Raw genomic sequence first — 9,565 nt, forward strand, 5'->3', positions numbered from 1 at the left:
CACCCCAAATATCTACCACGACCTTTGATTGTATTGACAAAGATAGAACATGCAGATCAAGGGAGTTGATGAACCCATTCAGCGGTGTTTTCTTTAAGATTCATTTGAAGAGAAGAGACTGTGGTGTGTGTGTGGGGGGGGGTGGGTCTATGTGTGGGGGGCAGGGAGGGAGAGAACCCCTGCCTCACAGGGTTTAGAAGGGACGAGGCAGTGTCGAAGAGGAACAGAAGGCAATGTTAAGGCAAGTGAGGAGGCGGTCGCTACAGGTAGTTACAGCTAAGCTTTGATTCAAGAAGTATTTTCAAACATTTTGAGCAGCCTTCAAAATAATGTGTTTTGTCTAAACTTTATTTTTGTAGATTTAAGCCTGTACCTTTAAATCATGACATTTGAATGATGGTCAGTAGATGGCGGTAGGATACCATGAATTTGGCCTAGAGCGGTTAGAATTTCACCCTTAAATATTCTGGAAGTGGATGATTTTTTCTAATTATTTGAAGGTGTGTCTTAATCCATTGTTCAGAGAGAAATCGCTGATTTGAAAAACAGGAAATAATACTTTCTAATTAAATGGACAAGAACAATTAGCACGGACTTTGATTTTATAAGAGTGATACCACAATGTTTCTTTATTGGCCTCTAAAAATTCCTGTTAGGAGGCTTGTGTGTGTGTGTGTGTGTGTGTGTGTGTGTGTGTGTGTGTGAATGAATGGCTCAAAGTCTTGCTTGTTTTTAAATTGTTTCAACATCAAATGAGATCCTCATTTTGTGAAAACAAAAAATACATTACAGAATTGTATAAGAAATGTGTTTCTACAAAGAAATTTATTAAAAAGTCTTCTTTTTTTCCTTATACCAGCACATTTTCATATTAAAATCTATATGCATTTTTAAAATAAAAGGACATGTTCTCCATAAATAACCTGGATTATAGCTGTTTTCTAAGGGTTTTGTTTGTTTTTTAAATATGCTTTCTTGGAGAATGTTGAGATTGGGAGATTCCATCTAGGAAAGAGACTTACTTCCCTTCCAGACTACTTGAGGAGTTTTGTAGGAGAGAGCTAAGTCTGCATTTTCAGACACGCAAGCCTGAACAAATAATCTTTAGAAATGGATGTGTCCAAACGTGCGGAGTAAATGTACTCCTCTTCAGTTTGGAAAAAGTGAACATAATGCTGTTTCTCCCCATTTTGTCCCCCCTGCCCCCCATAATCAGAGCTTGATATTCATGCAGGGAAATTAAAATCTTATTCCCGCCTGCGGGTCAGTTTTACACGTTCTGGGCTGGCTCTTGATCGGACAAAGTTGTAAGTGCAGAGCAGTTAACCACAAAACCCCTTGTCCTCCTCCATTCAAACCAGAAAAACTATCCTGGGCTTCCAGGGAGACGAGCTGTTTTACTTTGCTAACATTTTGGAAGTCTCCAGGACTCGGAAAGCTGATCCCAGTCCAGAGAGAGGCTACTGACAGTCTCGGTCAGGTATTTGCTCATATTACTCTTCTAGACCAAACCCATGTAAAAAATTAATTCCTCCAGGCTTCCCACCCACTCACACATGTTTTTTCTTGATCAACCTCTCCCCTTTCTCACTTTTCACTCTCTCATTTTTTAAAAAAAAATTTAATTGATGGGAACCACGAGCAAAGTTGTATTCCTATGTGAGGGAAATGGAAGCAGTAGGAAGAGCATCTAACAAGGCAAAGCTGACCTCTGCCAGTCCCCTCAGCTTCCCCAGACAGTCTAGCTAGCAACGTGTTTGCTTTCCTGCTGACCAGAATTTGGCAAAGATTTGTGAAATAAAGATCTGAAAAGTTTTGCTATGGTTCCCCTGACAAAAGGCTCTCCGTAAACAGAAAGTAACGTGTTCCTCGCCTAGCCTTATCTATATGTTGCTTCTCAGACAGTCAAGTAATCATAATTCACGGTCATCCACGTATTTTCTCTGGAAAGCCTTGTCCCCTTGCAAAGGAAAAAGTCAGAGAAGTTAGGGTGTGCCCTTTATTTTAACAAATAATGCTAATTCATACCCTTTTTCTTTGTAGTATCGATTCCTTCTATATGTGTAGATGCAATGCATAAATACTATGCCCCACACACCTCCTGATTCAATGTTTCTGTATATTTTAAAATTTCAGGTAAAATTTAAAGTCTTTCTCAGAAGCGTTCGTTTTAAAATAATATCATTCTTCGCCAATTGAGCACTGCTTTAAGATAATATTTCTTTTTGCTTTCTGTTTTATTTTTAATTTTTAATTACGTATTACTTGAGAGGCAGGAGTCGTCTATTCTTTAAAAACGTGTAATTTAAAGATTTCAGGAACTTGCTTCAATCAAAGCATCTCACCAACACCTCTTTTTTGTCCCATACTGATTTTACAAGTCTTAGAAGTTGAAATTCTGGAAGGTCAGTCTGACCATTTTCTAAACATAGCTCCCTGGGCAAGAATTTGTCAGTGAGTAAAGAGTCTCACGCTCACGAAATAGCATTTTTAAGGGAGTATGAGGATGGAAATCTTTCAGCCAGCAACTTGTTCACTTTGAACTCCGACAAGATCTTGTTATTTGTTTACTCGTGTGTCTTTTCCTGTGAGGAGAGTTCATTACTGAAGCCCCGAGACTGCTTTCTAGCCCCGTTTGCGGTGGTCTGTCAGCAGCAGACCTGAGTCTAAAGAGTCTGTGGCCTTGCCCCCGAATTTACACTTGTTGACTTACCTGGTTTCACATCGGAGCCTCCAAACATTGGTGAGTTATTTTAAGTAAAGATTTCTTTCTGTTGCTACTGCCTCATGAAGTGATTTTTTTTTTTTTTTTTTTTGAAACACAAGGGACAATGCCTTGGATCTGCTTGTAGGGAAAGACGTGATGGGTCTGGCAGACCTCTGTGGAACGTATATTTATTTAACGGCTTGCTATAATGCATATTATTAATGATGACAATCATGGGCTTGCCTGCATTGTTTATTTTGTAAATACACATAATGGGGCTTTCAGACAGGAGAGGAGAGATCAGCTGCCCTGGCGTCGCTGGCCGTGGCTCTGGCAGCGGTGACTCGGGGACCTCTGCGACCGTGCGTTCCTGACCTGGTCCATTTCGCTCTTTCTGCTCTTGGAACATTTTATTAAGGCCATCTATAATTTCCCTGAGTGAGCATCTAAAATGAACTGCAGGTCTCCTCTAAATCTATGTGGCAGATGAGATTTAAATATCTGCAAGTGGATTGGACCCTCAACAGCACCTGTGAGATGCCTTCAGCGACATTCGTTTGTGGCCATAAAATGAACAAAAATGCAAAAAAAGAGGATTCCAGGTGCCCCGGGTTTAGGGGGGGCACTCTTTAGACTGGGGAGAACAGGGCCCGCTACCTGACTCCATTTTGACTCTGAAAAAAAAAAAAAAGAAAAAGAAACCTCCGAGACAGAAACTTTACCTGCCACCTGAGATACCGCGCTTCCTTTCAGTACTTTCAAGTTTTATTTTAATTTTTTTTTTAAATACTATCCCCCAAAGCTTTGATTGAATGTTTGGGTTTCTTACTTGACCTTTCCTTGCCCTACCCCAATATCTGAACTCTGGGGTTTTAGCGAGGAAAGATGGAGCCGAAGGAAAGGAGACGCCATTGTGAGCATACGCTAGTCTCGTGACCTGGTAGTTGCCTCAACTGCGCTCACCTGCGCCCCCAGCCCACCTGCCTCGCCTTCCTCTCTCCACCCCATGGAAGACCGGCACAGTCTCCAGGGAACCTTGGGACAAAAGGGGAGAATGTTTGTTGTTGTAAATTTAGACAAACCTTGGCTTTCAGGGATCTTAAAAGTGCATCTGACATGGTGCCTGGACTCGGAATATTACATCTGCTTTAAACATCGTTGGCGTTGGGTGTGTGAGGCTTTGTGGCTCCGGCTTGAGCTGCTGCCTTTGTTGTAGGACAACGAGTGTGTTCTCTGATGCGGGAGGATGCCAGTTCAAAGGAGAAGGCCTTGCTGGGGGTTTCTCTTTCTTTCTTTTCTCCCACCCTCCCCCACTCCTCACTGTGATTTTGCTGGGGGGCTTTGGTGTAAAACGTTCACGTGGCTCTCCCAGCTTTTCTTCTTTCAAGACAGGCCCTTTATGATAATAATTACAAAACCCACGGTAAGATTTGTAAATTGAATATGCATGAAAATATATTGGCTAATATCTCAACCTTTTGTCCTAAATTAGGTAAATAACTCTAAACTTTGTGTTGGTGGAAAGGAAAGTATTTATAGATAGTAATTACCTTCAAGCTAATTTAAAAATATCCCTTATTAATTTCCTTCCGGTTTTACAATTTTCAGGAGTAATTGCAGCAACCGACGCGCACAATCCTCCCATTATATTCTTAATTATATTAAATATCTGACCCCCCTACCCAGCTTAAATAGCATTTTAATAAGCATCCTTTATTCAGATGTGTTGCAGGTTTTTCTGCATTCAAGCTGAATATTTAGAAAGTGGGGAAGCTGGAGACTGGGATGGGAGCCGGCCTGTGCTGTTTGCAGACGATGATCTGGGCCTGCTGAATGCATGTTTTGTTGGGAAAAGGACTGGATGGGTTATTGACAGTTTCTTATCAATAGTTGGGCCCTGGAGGCCTGGCTGTTTGGGCCACACTGATTGACTACTCCTTAATAGACACATAATTGTTGACAAATGCCTTCCAATAGTCTGTAGCTGTGCCTTGCAGACAGGAGATTTCAGGATGCAGCGACCGAGTCAGCCACTTGGCAGAGACGGCATCTTTCAGAGGCAAGGGCTCATCCTTCCAAGAGGACCTGGGTGTCTTCGTGCCCACCCTGGCCAATCCTGCCCACACAGAGGCATGAAAAAGGCTCATGGTCTCCAGGCATGATGGAGTTTGCCAGTCTCCTCTCACTGTGGCTCGGTATCAAATAAAAAAAACAAAAACACTACATATATAAACCTGTATGTGTGTGTGCAAAACTGTGTTACACAATTGGGTCCTAGACTATCTTACAGCTTGTTCTCGGCCTTATAAAATAGCAGCCTAACACTCACAAGAACAATAGGCCATGCAAGATTTCAAAGAGCCGTGGGCAGTAGTAAGAATATGGACAATAAGTTTGCATCTGGACATCAGCCCCATTTATTGCTGAAACACGGGGCTGCCTGGAGCTGTTCCTCTGAGTCCCACATGACGCAGGCCCTTGGGGAACCCTCCTTGCAGTCTGGAGCTTCTGGTGAGGCTGCCTGGGTCTTTGGGGCACAACCCAAACCAATGTCTGACTGAGAAATAGCACTTGAAACTTGGCCTCTCAGGTGCCTTCCCTGACTGTTCGGTTTCAGTACATCTTGCTCTCGGGGGGCTTACTCTGGACCCCCAGAGCCACAAACACTTCAGTGCATGACAGGAGCTTGCTGACAGTGGGATTGGTGATGCCGTTCAGATCCACGAGCTAGTGGAAATGGATGAAGTGAAATAAACTGAAATGAAAAGTTCCAATGCAACCTCAGTCTTGGCGGCAGCATACAACACTAAACAAAGCAGCTGACCTCGCGGGGCTGTTGCGATGGGAAGGCAGGAGCGGCGCCTTCCTGGGAGGTGGGGTCCTGTGAGAGCATGAGGGTGGCCAGGCACCCTTGGAAACGGAACCGGCTTGTGCCCCTAAGACCCAGAGTCCTGCCTTTGATTCTTCTTGATCAAATACGCAGATTAAATCCCACATCACACGGCCAGGAAAAACCTGGGGTTTCTATGTCAGCTTCTAGGAATCCTGGTGAAGCCCTTTTCCGAATCTTCTTTTTATGCATGAAGGGGAGCTGGAGTGAACATATATTTCAGGAGGATGTTCAAAGTGGGCCAGGAGATGTGTGGGTCTGATAACTCCCAGGCTTTGTGGCAGAAGGACGAGCCAGATAAGAACGGTGTACTTGTTACTTGTTAAATTCAAACCTGGTCTCAGGATTCTTTGGCAGGTTGGGGACTGTCTGGGAGTAAAGATTATTTTTAAAGTTGCTTCTTTGCAATCTCGAAGCATTCCTAAACAGGCAAGGCAGGCTTCTGTAAACAGCTGCCTCCAAATGTTGTGTGTGTGTGTGTGTGTGTGTGTGTGTGTCCATTAATTCAGAATTACTCCAATTACAAGCTTTTGTTGCTCTGAAACCCTCTCTCTAACCCAAAAGAGATGGAGAGCCCTCGGACTGTCCAATCAGATCATTTTCCCTGCTGCCGGCAGCAGATGTAAGCAATTTACTTTTTTATTTCTGCATATTCAGTGTGAGCGGGGCTGTTGGGGACCTTTCACCCTGGAGCCTGCAGGATTCTAACCCTATCAAATTAAAGCATTTTGCTCACTTATTCCCAAACGCTTTGCTAGTGCTAAGCAGACATCCCGCTGCATAGCAATGGCGGGTGTTCGTGTCCACTCATAGCCCTAGCCTAATCAGAGATTATTAAGGAAAATATACAGTGCTTTAATTTGATGAGATTGGTTATAGGTAGTGCAGTTAAAGGTCACACTCCTGCGTGTGTCTCCCTCCGTCTCTGTAATATTTTCTTCTCGCTCGACAATCCTGAGCTGCAAACAACAGGCCAAGGCGACACATTTATTTCTGACATGCTGTGATGCGCTCAATAGGGATGAAGATGAATTATTTAAAGATTGCATAAACAAACATCTTGGGCCAGGTTTTGGCCACATCTTTCCCTTTGTGGGCTGTGGATGCTGTCGCCGTCAGGAACAGGCTGGAGAAATCTGCCTCCGTGGGGCAGAGACGCCGGTCCACACAGGGCCAGCGAGGCTGCTGCCAGATGGCTGGGTCAGCGGGCAGCAGTGGGCAGCAGGGCCGGCCCCAGCCCAGTTCCCAGCGCCCAGCTCCAGCGTGGGTGCCTCTGAGGAGCTGATTTACTCCTCTGACCCTGGAAACTTCACCTGCTGTGAGCTAATGGAGCCAGCCCCGATGGGAGTGGCCGCTGCCCGGGCTGTTTATGCGTGAGGTCTGGAAGAGGACGGCGGCCAGTCTGGGAGCTACGAGTGACCTGGGCCCTCTGCTCACTTGAGCGTTATTTTCCATCCTCAACTTGCCCCCAGGGGGCCCCTTTGGCTTCACTGCCTCCGAGCCTGGGGACGTCCAGGCAAAGAGGAGCACCTGTTCACTGGCCTCGCATTTTCCCCGGGCCTTGTTTTTTTCCCCTAATTCAGACACCTTGGAAGGCTCAGGGACAAGCATAGGAGGAAAGGAACTAGGGCAACTTCTAATCTTCCATCGAACTTAATGGTTTCTGGGTACGTGTCCATGTAATAGACCAACTGCAGGCTGATTTACCTAGAAATTTACATGAAAATTGCTTTATGCAGCTGTATGTAAAAATTCAAGCCGCACAGTGTCACTGCACCACGCAGGTCAGAGCGAAGCCCTGTGGTATTATAGCTGGAAACAATTTGTTTTCACTCATGGGTGGGGGAAGGCAGCCGCCGGTGGGGGCTGCCAGGATGCTGAGGGGGCTTCAGGACAGTCAGGTTCAGGGAGCAGTGGGAGGAGAAACCCCCAGCGGCTCCTCCACCTCGGGGGGTGTCAACCTCTTTCATGCTGATGCTCCCACACTTTGAACCTTTAATATTTCAAGGGAAAATTATGTGCGTTTTGTTGCCCAAGCCCCAAACTGCTAAATTATTTGAAAGATTTTGTGACTCGACCCTCCCTCGTGGTGCAAGGGGTTAGGATGCAGCACTGCAAGCGAGCTGCAGCCGCCTCAGTGTGAGTTCGATCCCTGCCCCGGAGATGACCCACATGGCGTGGCAGACCTCTCCTGACCCGCCCGCTGCTCCAATAAGCAGTGTACTTCATCCAGTCTACCTGTTCTGCTCCCCACTCTGTCTCTGGGGAATCCTCTCACAGCCCCTGCACCTCTGGCTTGTACCCCATTTTTTAAAGATTTATTTATTTATTCGTACAGAACTGGGGTACAGGCCAGAGATGTTGAGGGTGAGAGATTCACCAGAGACAGAGTGGGGAGCAGCGGGCGGGTCAGGAGAGGTCTGCCGCGCCATGTGGATCTCCTCGGGGCAGGTGGAAAGGAACTCATGCAGAAGCGGCTTTAGATTCTCAGTGCTGTGCTTTAACCCCCTGCGCCATCAGGGAGGACCCTGTACCCCAGTTTTGTGTGCATAAATAAATAAATCTTTGAAAAAAAGAAAGATTTCATGACTCCACTGGAGCAGAAAAGGAATAAGGCTCCTTAGGCGAACTTGTTGCAGGGTCTTGTGAACAGGATGAAATTTCTGCAAGTCCCCTCTCAGCATGTGAGTCATCTTGTTTTCAGCACTCCTGAAATGCAGCAGTAATAGATGTAGTGATAACAGTGGGGGCGGAGATAACCATGATGCAGAGAACATGGGGGAGATTTCCCTGGTGGCGCTTAGGCCGCAGTGTGTGGGCACCACCTGGGTCCGGCTCAGGTCTTGAAGTCGCTTCTCCCTGCTGCCTCCGCACACTCCCGGGAGCTCTGCCCTCACCCGCCAGCAGCCTTCTTTCGCCTAATGCTGGGCCTCAGCCTGTTCCTCACTCCAGGCACCGGCACTGGCTCCTGCGTGCTTGACCCCAGATGACGCACCTGCCACAGCCCCCCAGAGGACCGGCCCGCTCTCGTTTTTGAACCTGAGCCCCCGGAAGCAAGTTCCTCTCCAGGTTTATCCAATGACACCTGCCATGGCTTCTTGGTGTACTAATTAATGCCTTGTTCACTTCCAGGTGTGTATACACATTGATTTTATCATTGACTTCCGCAAGGAAACACTTTCACAAAGCCAGTTACTAGCCCAACTCTCATTTTCCACAGCTGTAAGCGTAGGGTCGTTTTCGCAACCATTTTTCATGGTGATGAGGGCAGTAGGTTTGAGGCCATCTCTCCCAGTGGCCAATCCTTGATTTATCTCAATGAATCTTTTTCGTCCAATATTTGCTACTTTCCATTTTTAAATGGTTTCCCTGCGCACATGTTTCATTTCTTCTTTGCTTACCTCCACGTGAAAAAAATAAATCCCCAAATAATACACACACACACACACACGCACACACACACAGCTTCAAGTAATCAAAGGAGAATTAAAGCACCACTGCCCTTTCTAACATAACCCACAAAACAGTGGTAAAGACTTCTAAATTTTCCCACTTCAACACTATAACTTTGCCACCCAGCATAGTTGAAATCCTTGCTTTTTATCTACACATTGAAGGTCCAGAGTTGGGAATCCACTTTCATTACATATAAATAATATATATACACACACATATAATATATATAAATATATAGTATATGTTTATATATAATATTTATATATAAATGTTTATGTATTTATATATATTATATGTTTATATATTTTAATATATTATGAAAAATGCACAAAATGAAGAAAGATGTATAAATATAAACATCTTTCTTCATTTTTTGCATTTTTTCATATCGGTTGTAATCCCTGTGGACTTCCCATCACCAGCTCACCCATGTGCTCTTCCCGCCCCAGTTTTGATCCTGTCCCCCTCTCCTTCCCTGCAGCCAGAAAGAAAAAGAGGGCCCTCCCTGGTGG

The sequence above is a fragment of the Condylura cristata genome, unplaced genomic scaffold, assembly GCF_000260355.1.
Source record: "Condylura cristata isolate star-nosed mole 26May11 unplaced genomic scaffold, ConCri1.0 scaffold00035, whole genome shotgun sequence".
Classification (NCBI taxonomy): domain Eukaryota; kingdom Metazoa; phylum Chordata; class Mammalia; order Eulipotyphla; family Talpidae; genus Condylura; species Condylura cristata.